The 17,629-nt window shown below is 38.6% G+C and overlaps 1 long non-coding RNA gene across 5 annotated transcripts in view; it reads right to left on the bottom strand.

Moving 5' to 3' along the window:
- The window catches only part of LOC110295085 (uncharacterized), a 70,032-nt gene extending 52,635 nt beyond the window's left edge, over positions 1–17,397 (bottom strand). For 4 of the 5 annotated variants that reach the window (XR_015046924.1, XR_015046926.1, XR_002378006.3 and 1 more), the window contains exons 1-3: positions 17,074–17,342; positions 14,688–14,758; positions 12,452–12,544 (exon numbers count right to left, since the gene is read on the bottom strand). This is a non-coding gene — a long non-coding RNA (uncharacterized LOC110295085). The other variant, XR_015046925.1, reaches the window with a different exon arrangement.
- Positions 17,398–17,629: the final 232 nt, after the last annotated feature.

Below are 17,629 nucleotides of genomic sequence, written 5' to 3'. Positions count from 1 at the left end.
CATTTCATATTGGAAAGTTTCATGGTCAACATTTTTTGGGTCTTGCCTCTCAAGGGTAAGCTCAATGAAGGGGAGAGCCCACTTCACTTGGGGTTGAAACCCACCATCTCAATTTCTACTCAAGGACAATAAAACAGCTGCATTTTTATCACAACCAGGAGCGCTGCACATCACTTGAGTCTAGGTAATGCTAAGTAATACAACTTTTCTTGAAGCAGACAAAGTTGTTCTGAGATTGGTCAACCAGGAACAGATCTGTGTTCAGCATCACAGAATGATGAGAACAAGAACATGTACAGATACTTAATTCCCAGAGGTAACCAAGACTTACAAAGACAAATCCTACACCTTTTTTTTATGTGTAGATCCTAGCTTCAAAACCTTGGATGTAAATAAATAATATGGAGGGAAACAGAAGTAACCAAGAAAGTAAAGATGGACCATGGATAGAGTAGAAGTGTCAGAGAGGGTGATAATAGAACATGGGTGCTATGAAGCAGGAAATAGGAAAAGCAAGAGGTTCATTGGCTTGAGAAATAATAGATCAATGGAGAGGGAGTAGGAGAAGGAGGAAAAAATAACACCAACAATATTTGGAAAAATAGAGAAACATTTTATAAGATTACCTAAAGAGATTGGATCTAGATACTGGAAACATAATTATGCCAGGATGAGGAATAAATCTCTCCCAATCGCCATAGACTATCAAACAAAATACCTCAATATCAGATAATGGAAACTTTCCCTTGAATTACTAGTCAGGGGAGTTCAAGATAGTCCCAAACAGTATAAGTTATTCCCATTGCCCTTGGTTGCTTCCCAGAACATGAAGGTAAGACCCTGTTGCTGAAGATGCCACATAGTTTGGACATAGGACTTGGGGAAATTAAGCTAGGACTGACCTGAAAGTTTCCTCCCTGAGACCTAGCTCTTATACTATTCAAAGATGCTATGTAAGCTGCCAAGGGAGAAAAGCAATCAATAGTCCTACCCAGTTATAAATTGTACAAAACCTAACAATGACCAGCTCAGCAAGATATCCCTAATGGAGCAAGAGTGACTTTTAAATTGGAGTAAAGAAATTTTGTCTAGTTGGATTTAAGTCTTACTCAAGTGAATTTATAACTGGTATTGAAAGTCTAGTCAACTCTTTGTAAATACAGAGTCCATGGACACTACAGGAGAACTTATGACTGCAACATTTCTAACATAAAATAAACAATATAATTTCTTACTCTTTTCTAAATATCTATCACATCTCATCAAAGCTTTGTTTTCCAGCAAATAGAGACTAAAAGTGAGATCCATAATGGTCAAAATGCAGAGAACCACTGATGCTATGTATCTAACTCTGTTTCATACATATACAATGAAGTCCATACATTTAAGACACAGGGAACATTTTGGAAGAGATGGAAGAAAGATTTTAAGGGTCAGGGATCAGGATGTCTGCTAAGAGATTATGTCTTCAGTCAAAATATCACTTTTTACAGATGATATGATAGTATATATAAGTGACCCTAAAAATTCCATCAGAGAAATCCTAACTCTGATAAACAGCTTCGGTGAAGTAGGTGGATATAAAATTAACTAAAACAAGTCAATAGCCTTTCTCTACAAGAAGAACGAAGACCAAAGTGTGGACACTGTGCCCCTTCTTAGAATTGGGAACAAAACACCCATGGAAAGAGTTACAGAGACACAGTTTGGAGCTGAGATGAAAGGATGGACCATCTAGAGACTGCCATATCTGGGGATCCATCCCATAATCAGCCTCCAAACGCTGACACCATGGCATACACTAGCAAGATTTTGCTGAAAGGAGCCAGATATAGCTGTCTCTTGTGAGACAATGCTGGGGCCTAGGAAACACAGAAGTGAATGCTCATAGTCAGCTATTGGATGGATCACAGGACCCCCAATGGAGGAGCTAGAGAAAGTACCCAAGGAGCTAAAGGGATCTGCAACCCTATAGGTGGAACAACATTATGAACTAACCAGTACCCCAGAGCTCTTGACTCTAGCTGCATATGTATCAAAAGATGGCCTAGTAGGCCATCACTGGAAAGAGAGGCCCATTGGACTTGCAAACTTTATATGCCCCAGTACAGGTGAACGCCAGGGCCAAAAAGTGGGAGTGGGTGGGTAGGGGAGTGGGGGGGGGAGTGTATTGGGGACTTTTTGGATAGCATTGGAAATGTAAATGAGGAAAATACCTAATAAAAATAATTAATTCTAAAAAAAAAAGAATAAACAGGCTGAGAAAGAAATTAGGGAAAGAACACCCTTCTCAATAGTCACAAATAATATAAAATACCTTGGCATGACTCTAACTAAGGAAGTGAAAGATCTGTATGATAAGAACTTCAAGACTCTGAAGAAAGAAATTAAAGAAGATCTCCGAAGGTGGAAAGATCTCCCATGCTCATGTATTGGCAGGATCAATATAGTAAAAATGGCTATCTTACCAAAAGCAATCTACCGAATCATGCTATCCCCATCAAAATTCCAACTCAATTTTTCAACGAATTAGAAAGGGCAATCTGCAAATTCATCTGGAATAACAAAAAACCTAGGATAGCAAAAACTATACTCAAGGATAAAAAAGAACCTCTGGTGAAATCACCATGCCTGACCTAAAGCTTTACTACAGAACAATTGTGATAAAAACTGCATGGTACTGGTATAGCGACAGACAAGTAGACCAATGGAATAGAATTGAAGACGCAGAAATGAACCCACACACCTATGGTCACTTGCTCTTTGACAAGGGAGCAAAAACCATCCAGTGGAAAAAAGACAGCATTTTCATTCAACAAATGGTGCTGGCACAACTGGCAGTTATCATGTAGAAGAATGCAAATGGATCCATTCCTATCTCCTTGTACTAAGGTCAAATCTAAGTGGATCAAGGAACTCCATATAAAACCAGAGACACTGAAACTTATAGAGGAGAAAGTGGGGAAAAGCCTTGAAGATATGGGCACAGGGAAAAATTCCTGAATAGAACAGCAATGGCTTGTGCTGTAAGATCAAGAATTGACAAATGGGACCTCATGAAACTGCAAAGCTTCTGTAAGGCAAAAGACACTGTCAATAAAACAAAAAGGCCACCAACAGATTGGGAAAGGATCTTTACCTATCCTAAATCAGATAGGGGACAAACATCCAATATATATAAAGAACTCAAGAATGTGGACTCCAAATAATCAAATATCATGATTAAAAAATGGGGTGCAGAGATTAACAAAGAATTCTCACCTGAGGAATACCAAATGGCTGAGAAGCACCTGAAAAAATGTTCAGCATCCTTAATCATCAGAGAAATGCAAATCAAAACAACCCTGAGATTCCATCTCACACCAGTCAGTATGGCTAAGAACAAAAACTCAGGTGACAGCAGATGCTGGCAAGGATGTGGAGAAAGAGGAACACTCCATCATTATTGGTGGGATTGCAAGCTTGTATAACCACTCTGGAAATCAGTCTGGTGGTTCTAGGAAAATTGGACGTAGTACTACCGAATGATCCCACAATACCTCTCCTGGGCATATATCCAGAAGATGTTTCAACTGGCAAGAAGGACACATGCCCCACTATGTTCATAGCAGCCTTATTTATAATAGCCAGAAGCTGGAAAGAACCCAGATGCCCCTCAACAGAGGAATGGATACAAAAAATGTGGTACATTTACACAATGGAGTACTACTCATCTATTAAAAAGAATGAATTTATGAAATTCCTAGGCAAATGGATGGACCTGGAGGGCATCATCTTGAGTGAGGTAACCCAATCACAAAAGAACTCACATGGTATGTACTCACCCATAAGTGGATATTAGCCCAGATACTTAGAATACCCAAGATATAAGATACAATTTGTGAAACCCGTGAAACTGAAGAAGAACAAAGACCAAAGTGTGGACACTTTGCCCCTTCTTAGAATTGGGAACAAAACACCCTTGGAAGGAGTTACAGAGACAAAGTTTGGAGCTGAGACGAAAGGACGGACCATCTAGAGACTGCCATATCCAGGGATCCATCCCATAATCAACCTCCAAATGCTGACACCATTGCATACACTAGCAAGATTTTGCTGAAAGGACCCAGATATAGCTGTCTCTTGTGAGACTATGCAGGGGCCTAGCAAACACAGAAGTGAATGCTCATAGTCAGCTATTGTATGGATCACAGGTCCCCCAATGGAGAAGCTAGAGAAAGTATCCAAGGAGCTAAAGGCATCTGCAACCCTATAGGTGGAACAATAATATGAACTAACCAGTACCCCCAGGAGCTCATATCTCTAGCTGCATATATATCAGAAGATGGCCTAGTCGGCCATCAGTGGAAAGAGAGGTCCATTGGTCATGCAAACTTTATATGCCTCAGTATAGGAGAACACCAGGACCAAGAATTGGGAGTGGGTGGGTAGGGGAGTGAGTGGGGAAGGTTATGGGGGACTTTTGGGATAGCACTGGAAATGTAAATGAAGAAAATACCTAATTTAAAAAAAAAGAAATCATGTCTTCTAGATGTGATAGGAAAACTACAGGCATAAAATTTCAACAGCACAGTTGCCTAAATAGGATCTGCAGTTGACATGCCATCAAGGATGGGGCAAATTTCAGTGTAGACAAAGAGGTATGGGTATGTTAGGGGCTACTGAGAGTGGATGAAATCACTTTCTTCAAAAATGAGTTCCCTGATAGACAATCCAATTTTAATCCAACCCCAAGCTGTCTGGTCTAAATATATCTACATATGAGCAACACCAAATAGAGTCAATCGGTTTTGGTTGGTCGTTTGTCTGTAGGCCTGTTTATTTTATGAGTGTATTTTTGTTTGTGTGGCGTAACACTTAAAACTAAAGAGGAAGTCATGAAGCTGAGAGGGAGTTAGTGGGAGCATGGAAAGTGCTGAAAGATGAGGAGGAGCATACAAAAAATATAAATAGCACATTCATGTATGACATTCTCAAAGAATAAGCTAAAAAGAAGATAATATAAGATTACATTCTAATATCATCAGATGAATTCAAAGTACATTCCTAGCAATGCATAGAGAAAAATATATTTGAAATAAGTTGTCTAGATTATCTCAAATGTCTCTGGAGGCTTTGTTTATTTCTTGTTGTAATAAAATACTTTGGTTAGAACAATTTAAGGGGCAAATGCATTTTTTGGCTCAGAATTCTAGACTACATTCTATGGTTTGGGCAAAGCCAAGGTGGCAGGAACTTAAGCAAATCGTCCCATCATATTAACAGTAAAGACTAGAAATCACAGATTTGACATGTGAGTGCTAGGGTTCAGCTTACTCTCTCTGTTCCATTTAGCCCAGAATCTACCTTATCAAATGGTGATGTCCACATTCAAGGTAAGTCAGCCTACCTCAGCTCACAAAATTAATAAAATTCCTCACATGCTTGACCTCATCAAGGCATGTAGACTTAATCTAGACAATTCCTCATTAAGTCTTTTCCCAGATGATTCTAGATTGTGTCGAGTTAACAATTAAAACTAACCATCACAGTCACTATATTTTTGCCATAACATGAGATAGCTTTTAACACTCTGCGACAGTTCTTAATTTTCATACTGGAGTCTGTAAGCTGTGAGTAAAATCTCAAACTGAAGGGGCTCTGTCTGATGCAGTAGGTTAGAAGGAATAGAATGAGGAAGAAAAAATATCCTTCAAACACTCAATTACCCCTCAGTTGTATATAAAATGTCTTTGAAACTCATACAAGATCTTTATTCCAGTGCTGGATAGCATGTCATTGTCTTAAATCTTTGGAAGAAAAAAAAAATTCAATTAGCACCATAGAGCCAGTAATTCTACACTATATTTTGCAACAAGGAGAATGGCAGAGAAAGAGCAATTTCAGTTGATAGCTACATCAACCGCAGTACAGTTGATTAAAAATTTAACAGTTTTTCTGATGAATGTCCTAGCTCGGATTTGGAAAACACTGACGGATTTAATTTTCCACTGACTAAATAATCATTTTATAAGCCATGTATAATTCATGTAATGGCAATGTTATAGGCTTGTTAAAAATGACTGCTACTAAACTGTTAACATTCTAGCTAGCAGAGGTCTTAAAGGATCGTTACAGGAATTAGTTGGCAACCCTTATCTTACAATGAGGGTTTGCCTTCTGAATCTTTTAAAGGAAATACGTGTAGCTCATTAGTATAAATAACATAACACACCAGTTTGCAATCCCTGCAAAAACAAACAAACAAAATGTGTGGTGGGAAAAGGAATTTTTTTGTTTATTTATTACTAGTTTTAATGTGTGTGTGTGTGTGTGTGTTTTACTGGATGTTTTATTTGGTTATATCTCAAATGTTATCCCCTTTTCAGGTTTCCCATCTGCAAATCCCCTATCCCATCCCCCCAACCCTGCTTCTATGAGGGTGCTCCCACTCCTGCCTCACTGCCCTAGCATGCCTCTACACTGGGGCATCAAGCCTTCACAGGACCAAGGGCCTCCCCTCCAATTAATGCCAGATTAGGCCCCTTCAGCTCCTTCTGTTCTTCCCCTAGCTCCTCCATTGGGGGCCTGTGCTCAGTCTGATGGTTGGCTGCTGCGAGCCTCTGCATCAGCATTGGTCAGGATCTGGCAGAGCCTCACAGGAGACCATTGTCTCAGGCTCCTGTTAGCAAGCACTTCTTAGCATCAGCAATATCTTAAGAGTTTTTGCCATCATAATCACTTCATGGAAAAGGTCCAGCTTTCTACAGTCAAAGTCTCATACCTGGCTGAACAAAGGACACAGTGAAATACCCTAACAGGACAGTTGGAGAAATGAGTGAAGAAATGTTTCTACATTCATCTAGATTAGATGTATTTACTACAAAGTCTTGGTGTTCTAGCGCCACACCAGCTTCTCTACAGGGAGATACCTCTGCCTCCTTTTGGGATTTGATTAAATGACTGTTTATGAGACTCAAACAGATAAGCCCACTGAAAATTGCATAAAGGTTACATCATCAATCTAATCATTTGACCTCTGTTTCCCTGGGTTAATTATAGCACATAGTCACGCACCATATTACAATGTTTGGTCATCAGGAGCTGCGTATACAGTGGTGGCCCTTATGATTGTATTGGAGCCACACTGTCATAGCTGTCTAGCTGTCCTAAGATATTGGTTTTGTTACATAAGTGTTGTTGGTGAGATATATATCACCATATGTATATGTATATTCATTCTACTGTTCTGCCAGTTTTAGACAATGATAGCATATATTGTTACATATGTAATATGTAATATTTAACTTGGTATTCATAATATAAGAAGGTGTTATTACTTTACTTATTTTTACTATTCCACATATATTTTATAGACATTTTCCACTAATAGGAAAATGTTTAAAGTAAAACAACACACCATGTAATGAGGGCAGTAGTCTCATACTTGCTCAGCTTAGTCTGTGTCTTTATTAGATGACAAGGTCGTGTTGAATCAGTGACTGGATACATGACTAAGTTTCTGGGATGTCTTTCCACTGTAGGAATATTAGAATCATCATGTAGAACTACAGAAAATAAACTTTCTTAGGAACTGCACTTGCAGAGATACTAATCAGTCTGAGGTGTACCTGAATTTGGTGGTTTGAATTGGAATACCTCCTATAGGCTCACGTGTTTGAATAATTGGACTTTAGGATGCAGCACTACTTGACAGGGATTAGAAAATATGGCCTTGTTAGAGTAGATATAGCTTTGTTTGAAGAAGTGTGTTATTGGTCATGGGCTTTGGAGTTTAAAAAGCTCAAGTTAGGCCCACTGTCTCCCTGCTGCTATTGGATCCAGATGTAAATCTCTCAGCTACTATGTTTGTCTTGTATGCCACCCTACTCCCCACCATTAGGATAATAGACTAAACCTCTGAAATGTAAGTAAGCCCCAATTAAATGATTTCTTTTATAAAACCTCCCAAAGTCATGGTGCCTCTTCACAGCAAGAGAATACTAAGACACTAAGACTCAACCTATTTTATGCATTGTTGACAAGGGTTACTCTAGTGGTTAATCTTAACCATCAACTTGGTTGGTCCAAGGAATCACTAAGAGATAAGTAAAGCATAACTTTGAGAATATCTATGAGGGCATATCTATGAGGGCATTTTCAAAGATGATTAGTCATGAGGAGCCCCCATAGTTTCAATCATGATAAGATCATAAAGATGAATGATTAAGCCAATGATGGATGAAACATTTCCATAAACTATTCATAGGGGCTGAGACTGTGTAAGTGATGTCAGTTGGAGGAAATGGGTCACTGGGGCTTATCTTTGACAGGACTATCTTGTTACTGCCCCACTTAGTCTTTTTCTGCTTTCTGGTCCCATGAAATGAGCACATGGTTCAAACACAGATTTCTGCATGACATTCTGCCTCACCACACCATAGTAACAATAGAAACAACTAACAATAAGAGCCTGAATGTTCTGAAATTATAAGCCAAAATACACCCTTCCTCCTGTTAAATCAGGTACTTTTTAATTATGTATTTCTTTTAAATCTGATATTTTTTACAGCTTAAAAAGGTTGATCAATATGACAATAGTTTGTGACACAGCAACACATTAGGTCGAATTGCTTGTGTCTTGGTATGCACATTGACCACTTCAGGGCCTGAGGCATACAGACACTAGAGTTAAATTTAACTTTTACAGGAATAACTACATTGTGAGACAGCCTGGCTCCAAGGAGTTCTGACACGTCCAGGCTTACAGGTGAGGTTCCAACCCCCACTCAAATAGCTGGCCTAACTGAGACATTCCTAGCCATAGACACCTGCACCCAGGAGCAGAGCCTGTGCTCTGCCGCACCCCCTCCAATCTGCCTACTCCCAGAGCTAACTTGACCTCCAGGAGTTCTGACACACCCAGGATCACAGGTGAGACACAACCCCTGCCCCAATACAGAGTCTAACTGGCACCCCTGGGACCCAGGTTATGCAGGGACTCCCATCCAAGCAGAGTTCTAAGTTCCTTCTGGTTCACATCTATGCCCAGGAGTGGAACCTGAGCTTCGTCTCCCCACTCAACCTGCCCACACCTAGAATTTTCTGATAACATAGAAGCTAGACTGCAGAAAAAGACTTTAAGATTATATTCAGATTGATAATCTGAGGTTTGTATCCTTAAGCAAATCTTCAGTAAGGGCTCACCCTCAATTCTTAAGAAGCAAGCAAGAGATACAGTGGAAGTCTATATTATGTTGGGAGTCATTTAAACTGCCATGACAAACCACTTGAAGGAAGGATTTTTTCTTTTGTTCTCATGGGGAGCATTTTGATGTGACATAACTGCATATGTGTGTGTGTGTGTGTGTGTGTGTGTGTGTGATATAGTACATATATTACACATATATAATCTACATGCCTGTGAGTACTTATAATTTTATTTATTTATACACACATACACACACATATATGTGTATACACACATACACACACATATATGTATATAATTTATATAAATATAAAAATAATAGTATTTCCTCAGACTTCACCAAACAACTTTAGTGTTGGTTTTTTTTTTAATTTATTTATTCATTTAATGTATATGAGTATTCTGTTGCTGTCTTTAGATGAACCAGAAGAGGGCATTGGATCCCATTACAAATGGTTGTGACCCAATCTAGATGGTTGTGAGCCACCATGTGGTTGCTGGGAATTGAACTCAGGACCTCTGGAAGAGCAATCTTAACCACTAAGCCCAACTTTAGTCTTCTTTATTGCTTGTCCCTCCTTCTCTGTATACATTGACCTCCCTCGCAACAAGTGTGATCCACCCCTTCATTTTTCCATACCCCACTTCATTTTCCCTGTATCTTGCTAGTTTCTACCACATCCCTACAACTCTGTTCCCTTTATTCTTTTCTGCTTTCTGTAGTTACTCTCTGTATATATTCATGTCTAAAGATTTGGAGCTGGGAATTGAAGATGAGAGAGAACATGTGACGTTCATCTTTCTGGGTGCAGGTTACTTCACTCAACATAAATTTTTAGGTTCAAACATTAATTGCAAATTTCACCATTTAAATTTTCTTTACAGCTAAAGAGTATTCCATTATGTGTATGTATCACATTTTTATTATCCATTCGTCTATTGAAGGTTGTTTATATTTCCTAGCTATTGTGAATAAATTAGCTGTTGAGGTTTTATATTTTACTGTTTATTGCAATGCTAAGTGCTGGCCTCCAAGATTTGAAGTCTGTAATTAGCCTGAGGGACCCTGCCCAAATTAATTTTGATTGGTAAATAAAGAGACCAGCAGTCAATAGCTGGGGAAAAGAGACACAGGCAGAGTTTAGGTTTGGTAGGTGGTCAGGGGAGATGAGAGTGGGGGAGGGGTTTGAGACCAGGAGGAGAGGAAGGAGGAAGGAAAAGAGAGTCACCATGAAAGAGTAAGAACATGCAGGAGAGCAGGAAGGAGAGCTGACATGGGAAAGGGTCCAGAGGCTGCTTAATTGGAGCTAAGAGCAACACAGATGCAACATAGTAAGTAATAACTTGGTTTATGGATAGCAGGTAGATTCTAACAGTATGGAGGATAGGTAACTGCCCAGTTTCTGTACTGCTTAAGGCACATTAAAATATAAAGGCTGTGGGTGTGTTTCATCCAGGAACATAAATGGTCAAAGGAGGAAAGGAACCACTCACCAGAGTTTTAAAAATATTTTTTCCTCAAGTCAGGAATGAACACAGTCAAGCAGATAGCTATGGAGAAAGATTGTATGCCTTTGGGCCATAAAGGAGTGAGTTGTATATCTGGGTCATTTGGTAGATTTAATTTGCGTTATTGGAGAATTCTTTATACTGATATCTAAAGTGGCTGGATCAATTTGTACTCCCTGCCCCAACAGTGAATAAGGGTTCTCCTTTCCCTAAAAGCTTGACAAGCGAGCACTTGATTGTTTTGTTATCATTAGCCATTTACATCATCATCTCAATAAATCATGTCAAAATCAGACATATATATGTATACATATACATATTCAAATGCATATATATATGTGCATATATATATATATGAGAGACTCTGAGATTAAAATTTTTCTCAACAAAAGAACTTTCTAGAAACAATTATCAATTTCAGCAAAGTGTCAGGGTACAAAATCAACTTACAAAATAAGGAACCTTTCTATAACCACCAACAAATGCACTGAGAAAGCTCATGGGCATAACAAGCTCCCATTCAGAATAACATCAAAGGCAATGAACTATCTTAGAATAAACCTAACCAAGGGGGTGAAAGACCTCTACAAAGAAAACTTCAAATCTTTAAAGAAAGATATTGAGGAAAAACACTAGAAAAATGAAAGGCATCCTTTGTTCATAGAACTAATACTATGAAAATCAAAAGCATATTACAGACTTAATGCAACACTAATCATAATATCCACAGCATATTCCACGGATAAATTAAAAAATGTAAGTCCTAAATTTCCTATGGAACCAGAAAAGATCCCCAGATAACTAATGCAATTCTAGACAGAAAGAGAAAGAGAGAGAGAGAGAGAGAGAGAGAGAGAGAGAGAGAGAGAGAGAGAGAGAAAGACAGAGAGAGAGATTGCTATTTCAGACTTTGTGATATGTATAGCTAAGTAAAAAGAACTGAGATGGTGCTAACACAAAAGCAGATGTGTAGACCAATTAAATAGAACAGAAGATTCAAACATGGATACACATAAGTACAGACATTTGATATGTGATGAGGCCAAAAATATACACTTGAGGAAAGACAATCTCTTCAACAAATGATTTTGGAAAAACTGGAGGGCTACATGCAGGAAAATAAGATTAGACCGTAACTATGATCCCATATCTCTACCCTACAAAGGATAGAGTCAACTTAATTAAAGACCTCAATTTGAAACCTGAAATGCTAAACCTACTAGAAGAAAACATCAGCAGTATCCACAAGACAGAAGTGCAGCAAAAGACTCTCTGAATAGGGCTCTATTTGTCCAGAAATTAAGGCCAATAATTGACAATTTGAATCTCACTGAACTAAAACTTTCCATACAGCTAAGGAAAGGAATTAATTGAGTAAAAAAGAAACCCACAGAATGAGAGAAAAGTCTTTGCTAGTTATATATCTGACAGAGGCTTAATATCCAGAATATAAGAAGAACTCAAAAATCAAAAAGTCATTGAAACAAATAATCTAAATAAAAATGGGCTATGGCTATGAATAGAGAATTCTTAATATAAGAAACAAAATGACTAAGAAATATCTCAATTAGGGAGATGCAAATTAAAACAACTCCACTAAGGTGAAATATGGAGAAATAATAAACTCAAACAGAAAAAAAGTAAAACGTCACAACATTTTTGAAAAGGAATGATTTTTTTCCATTGCTTCGGCATCTAAAAAGTGGTTCTTTAGGGCTGGGGAGATGCTCAGTAGTTTGAACATTGACTGACCTTCAAGAAGACTTTGTTTGGTTTCAATCCCCAGTTTATACTGGCAGCTCACAACTGTCTGAAGCTCCAGGATGGACAGTCTCACAAGACATACTTGCAGGCAAAACACCAGTGCACATAAAATAAAATATAATAATAATGAGAGTAGTTCTTTAGCTTGTATAAATCATTAGATGACATAATGAGCACTTATTGTCACATACAACTACTTACTGTGATAGACCAAAGACAAAGAATGGATCACAAGAAAACAGTGTGAACATCTGAGATTGAGACACAGACCTAGGAAATTGAGGGACTGGTTTATTTGGGAGAAGAGTTATTCTTGTTTGTTTGTTTATTTTGCTTGTTTGGTATTTATTAGCACATAAAGCCTTTGAAATTAAAATAAAACCTATATGTTTCTCTTTGTTTCTAAAACTTTTCTTTCATACTTAGAAAATAATGAGGGTCCTGGTTTAGTTGGGCTTATAAAACTGATAAAATCAGGTGCCTCAAGTATGTGTTAATTATCAACTAGCTTAAATGACCCTTGTTTTATATTTCTTTTCCTGGGGTATAAAGAAAAAACACATTGGCATTTGATGGCATGTTGTATTGTGAGATTCAATTATTCACCTGGATTTCCATCCATTACAGTTCATTTCTGAGAGGATGCAACTGTGTAATTACATCCTTTGTTCTTCCCTTTCCTTGCTTTTCTATTTATTCTTTCTATGTGTGTTCACGTATTCTGCCAAGGCTTAGAAAGAAGAATGAGTAAGATATGAAGTTCAAGGAGTTCTCTGTCTGGTATGTGTAGTGAGGAGGGTAGTTGCAGCATGGACTTTCAAAGCAATGTGGTAGGGTAAGTGCTGTGATCTGTATGGGAAGGTGGAGGCTCTGTACCCCTCTATGTCTCACTTTTAAGAAAGGCTTCCAGAAGAAGCCCCTTTAGCTGGAGGTTAGAAGACAAATGATGAAGTATATGCAAAGAATGGACAATGGTATCTTCTTTATCAAAAATACTTTTCAGACAGTCTGCAACTCTCCGATGCCCACCATCTCCCTGCCTACTTAAATCCACAATCTTTCTTATTCTCTCTTTAAACACACACACACAACCACCACCAACAACAAAATAAAATACAAGAGCCAAGAGAAAGCACAAGAAACACATACAGAAGCAGAGAGACACATTTGTACACAGAAACTTCAAAAAAAAAAAAAGATAGCATTGGGAGATATAATATAAAAGCAAAGGACCTAAAAGTTTAAATAAAAATGCCCAGACAAAGCATTATGAGGCAAAATATTCCAAAATTCCATTGACTTTATACTGTGTTAGCCATCCATTGCTGGTTAACATCCTCTTTAAAGAAAACTAATTTTTCTTCTGGGAGCAGTTGCCACTGGAGATAGGGCCCATGTCTACTTCTCTTAGCACTACAACTCCATCTGGCTTGTATCAGTATAGGCCCTGTGCTTGCTGTACAGTCTCTGTGAGTTGCCATGTGCATCAGTCCTGATATATCTGGAAGAACTTGTTTTTTGGTTTCCATTATTCTCTCTGGCTTTTACAATCTTTCTGCCTCCTCTGCCTCAAAGTTCCCTGAACCCTGAGAGGAGAGATTTGATGTAGACATCCTCTTTAGGACTAAGTGTTCCAAAGTTTCTGAGTCTCTGCACATTATCTGATTGTGGGTCTCTATATTTGTTTCCATGTACTGCAGGAGGCACCAAAGGTGAACTTGGAGCAAGAAGCTGCTTCTAGTTATTGGTGTTGAGGGTAAATACTTGGTGAAACTCCTGTTAGGCCACACATTTGAGCATCTGGTATTGTTCCATAAGAGCAAAATGATAAACTCAGAGCTCATTCTGCCCTGGAGTTCATGCCATAGACAGATGACATTCACATGTGCACATGAACTGCAGAAGAAACAGTGAAATCTTAGAAAGGTGAATGGGTTACCATGAGAACAAAGTGAAGGCGAGCTGCTAAGGCAACCTCAAAAAAAAAAAAAAAAAGAAGAAGAGGAAGAAGGAGGAGGAGGAAGAGGAGGAGGAGAGAATGAGGAAGAGGAGGAAGGAGAGAATGAGGAAGAGGAGGAAGGGGGAGAAGGAGGAGGAGGAGGAGGAGGAGGAGGAGAGAAGGAGAGAAGGAGAGAAGGAGAGAAGGAGAGAAGGAGAAGGAGATTTACAGAAGTTGACTAAGAGCTATAAGGAGTAAGATGAAGAAACATAGGCAGTGACATACCTGGGATCATACAAAGCATCACATCACACAGATCTGGAACTTAGGACAGCCTTTGGTTTCATAAAGGATTCCTACAATTAATGAGAAGTTAAAGATAGTGAGAATAAAGCATGAAATCAAGCAAGAGCCCCTGCAAGTGTCAGGTCCTGTGTGCCAGCACCAGCTGCACAGCAGTGGATCTCCCTGCCCACAGAGAGTGTGCACTAAGTGGATCAGTGTAGCTTTCTTCTGTCAAGAGTCCTCTGTTCAGACCCATGTGAAGGTCATCAGAAGTGTGACTGCTGGTGGTACTGTACAGCATAACAAAATTCTGATGTTGGAAAACCTCCAGCCAAATCACACCTATCATTACCAAAATCTATCTAGGGAAACTGCATTGAAAGGCACTGTGATAAACAGAACAGAAACATGAACAGAAGCCAAAGCAACAGGAGAGATTTTTAAAGTAACCATGAGATTAAAATCACAAGCAAATTCACTCCTGTCAGGCAACACAATTGTCTAGATCAGAGGACTAAATGAGTGCTGAGTCTCTGGCTTGTTCTTGATCATTGAAAAACACTTCAAACTTCTCTGAAATCTTGTACTTTCCCCTCTCAAACAGTGCTTGAAAGTAGAATGCAGATAAACAGAAACACCGCAAAATTTGTCTAGGAATTAAAAACATAAAACCTTTTATGTTTCAGAGCTAAGGCCATAAAAGCAAAATATTTATCTGTAACTGTTGCAGTGGGTGGTAATGAGATTTTTTTTAGGAGAGCAGAAGCGTATATGGCATATGTACACTGCCTTGTTTAGATCAGGTTCAATTACAATGTAATGACTAACCTACTGCAGGTTTTATGGTTTAAACAAAACTCCATCTTATTAGTGCACGTGGTTTCTTTATTATGCTGCAGATTGCCTGCTTCCTAGCATTAAATATGGACTGTGTTATCAGCTGCAATAGATTCAGGTCATTTTTAGGGAGTCTGCTATGTCAACTAAAGTAAACTGGTAAACCAAATATTTGAGACAAGGTTCTCAGGAGAGACTTTAGCCTGCCATGGGATGTACTCAATAGCTAAGCCACATGACTTTTGCTCAAGCCTCAGTTTCCTGGTCTAGTATGGTAAACTACATCTATGCCTTATGTTTCCCTTAGCAGAAATAGGCAGATACAGACATACACATAGACATATAGATATATAGATATACAGCCATATAAATAAATATACATATGTATGTGCATGCAAATCAAGCCTTCGATTAGTTATGGTTTTATTGCTGTGAAAAGATGTCGTGACCTCAGTAACTCTTATAAAGTGTTTAACTGGGATTGGATTAGAGTTCAGAGATTTAGTGTCCATTATCAGGAGAGTGTGGCAGCACACTGGAAGTCACAGTGCTGAAGAGGAGCTGAACATTCTACATATGGCTCCACAGGCATCAGGGAGAGAGAATGACCCTCTGAAAGAGCTTCTGAAATCTCAGACCCCACACTCTGTAATACACTTCTTCCAACAAGGCCATACCTCTAATAGTGCCACTCCTTAAGAGTCTATTGGGCCATTTTATTCAAACTACCACAAGCCTACACTGACAACTATCTATGTAAGTCCTGGGGATGTTTTGCTTTCTGCAGCACCTCAGACACTGAGCAGGAGGTAACAAGGGTAGTTTTGTTATTAAGGTAGTAATTAATAGTCATTGCAATTTACTGAGCAGTCACAGATATCTGCAACAAGGGCCAGGATTTATTATGGATGGCATAGTTCTCATCAGAAAAACCTATGAGATAGATATTATCATTGGCACATTTTTTTAAATGGGGAAAAAAGAAAATTGATGTTTCACAGTTCTTTATCAAGGTAACTCTGGTGATTAAAACAACCAGATAAGCCACATAATTTGTGTGTATCTAATGAAGTGATACTTCAGTTTTCTACCACTGAATCAAAACTGAAAGCTTTACTTATTTTACCTTATTTTTATCAGACTAGTTGTAATACTATATTTAAAAGATATTAACCATCATGGCACTAGTTGAACTCTCTTTTTTGAGACTGGATCTCATGTATTCCAGGTTAGCCTTGACCTGAAGACAACCTCGATCTTCTAATCCTCGCCCTTTATTTCTTTAATCACTGAGATTACAGGTTTGTGACAATGTTGATTCTTTACATATTAGAGGAAGATCTTAATTTGCTTAAATTTCCAATTATAAAAGGTGTATAAAACATTAGCTAGAATGTAATAGTCTATAATTATTATCAATGGCTAACTAAGTGGCAGTTTGTAGTCTACATTTCCAATGGTCTTTAAATTTTCAAAAATCAGTCATTTATTCATTCTAATCAGAACTTTCTCAGAGCATTGTAACAGAGCAGAGTAAATAGTAACTTACTGGAATAGAAATTGCCAATCCAAGCAAAACCTCATGACTCAACGGTAGCATGTCTGACTCCGGAAACTGCCAATCCATATACTCCTGAGTTGTTAATGAATACCTCCCAGGTTCATTTACAAACATTGCTAGGGATTTGCCAATGTTCCATGCCTTGTGCAAGCCTGGAAAAAAGTAAAAAACAATGAACAGAAGAGTTGCCTCATCCCACACAGAAGCCCTGGGGACAGCCACTTAGAGACCACAGGAGGATCCAGGTAGACAGTTTGAAGAACCTTTACAAAATGTGCTCTGACTACTTAGGGACTCTAAAGCCAATACAAGAGGATCAGGAATCAGGCTATTACTGATTAACACCGGGTATCTGGGAGAAGGTAGGAACTTTGCTCAGTTGATCAGCAGAGCACAGTAATCTGAATTTCCTTCCCCCAAATCCCTTCTGTTAAGTGGAATACAACAAGGGGGTGGTGACGGGGGTGGGGTGGGGTGGGGAACATAGCAATATATCACTTTCACATCATCCCATCCAAAAGAAAAATGTATGTTAAAACCCTAT

This window comes from Mus caroli, unplaced genomic scaffold (genome assembly GCF_978045245.1).
Source record: "Mus caroli unplaced genomic scaffold, Mus_caroli_1 scaffold_4, whole genome shotgun sequence".
NCBI classification, from domain to species: Eukaryota; Metazoa; Chordata; class Mammalia; order Rodentia; family Muridae; genus Mus; species Mus caroli.
This window is presented reverse-complemented; position numbering and strand designations above follow the sequence as displayed.